The sequence below is a fragment of the Zea mays genome, chromosome 1 (assembly GCF_902167145.1).
Source record: "Zea mays cultivar B73 chromosome 1, Zm-B73-REFERENCE-NAM-5.0, whole genome shotgun sequence".
In the NCBI taxonomy this organism is placed as follows: Eukaryota; Viridiplantae; Streptophyta; class Magnoliopsida; order Poales; family Poaceae; genus Zea; species Zea mays.
The window spans coordinates 36,372,576-36,373,873 of NC_050096.1; the positions used below are offsets into that span (position 1 = coordinate 36,372,576).

General features: G+C 36.7%; 1 long non-coding RNA gene across 1 annotated transcript; it reads left to right on the forward strand.

Moving 5' to 3' along the window:
• The first annotated feature begins 420 nt into the window (after positions 1–420).
• LOC103633949 (uncharacterized) lies at positions 421–956 on the forward strand. The gene is made up of 3 exons (XR_556631.3): positions 421–491; positions 599–646; positions 729–956. It is a non-coding gene; the product is annotated as an uncharacterized lncRNA (long non-coding RNA).
• Positions 957–1,298: the final 342 nt, after the last annotated feature.

Below are 1,298 nucleotides of genomic sequence, written 5' to 3' on the forward strand. Positions count from 1 at the left end.
GTTCTGTGCAAGGAAGGACAGGGTGTGATTCATTTAGTAGCAGCACTGGGTTATGATTGGGCTATAAGACCGATAATAATTGTTGGTGTCAATGTGAACTTCCGGGATGCTCATGGATGGACTGCACTCCACTGGGCTGCGTCTTTGGGAAGGTATGCTCGCAAACATTAAAGCAATTTGAAACAGGGATGTCCATGCTTAGCTAGAGTTTTATGTAAAGGAAGCTACCTCTATTTCTTTCCCATCCCTTTATCTTGCACTTTGTTTGTACTTTAGTAGGAGCTTGGTCCTTTTTCTGTTATTGAACCTTATATTTTATGCTTTTTAGAGAGCATTGAAATGTGCTTTGTTCTGCTGAATATGCTAAAGTTGCTACCCATTAAAGTGCATCTATGTTGAATGGCTTCAGTTATTATCTTGCATTGCAGGATTTTGCTGATCAGAAAGTTCAAGAAGGTGGCCTGCCAGAGGATGAGAAAGAAAAATTCAAGGTACTGCATTTATTGTGTGCTTAATCTGTGGCTAAGCTAATCTTAGGGAATTGGTTACAGCTGTGTCTTATACTTACAGTTTTGCTGCCACATTTATTTGAAAATAGGAATTCCTGAAGGAGAAGGTTAGAGAAAGGAAGAGAGAACTGAAACAGGTTCACAATCATGGGAACTATTTATTTTATTTACAAGGTATTTATTGCATTATTATTAAATGTTTCTGCAAACTCTATGTAGGCTAAAGAAGCCAGGAGGAAAGCTATTGATGATATGGATCCTAAGGGGAAAGGGTAAACCAAAATCAAAATCAAATCCAAAGGATACAGGTTCATGGTTTGATGGCGACAGAAAAGCCATAATCCAACTAGCTGGAGAACTTTTCTGGAAAATGGGTGAAGACCTGGATAGCATCGCAAAAGATTATACTGCTTCTTTTCAGGAGTGGCATGTCTGTTAGTTTTATTTACCACAATGCCCACCACCTTTAAGCCCAGTTAAACAGGTTCATAATCATTTCAGAAATTTTGTGTTAATTGTATGTGCTATTAATATATTTCATTTGATTCGGTAACTGTTGACAATTAAGTTGTGCAACTATAAACATTAGCATAATGCTCTTTCATTTGATTTGCATCTTGGTATATTATTAATTGGCATAGATGCCTAATTGTCTATATTGTGTTAAGTTCAAATGTCACCTAGGGATTTAAAGTTCTAGATGTGCAAAAAGTTATACAAGCACTATGCTTCCTGCTGCCTATGATAGGATGCTTTCAATTGAGAAATCTCATTATTTGAATAAAGGAA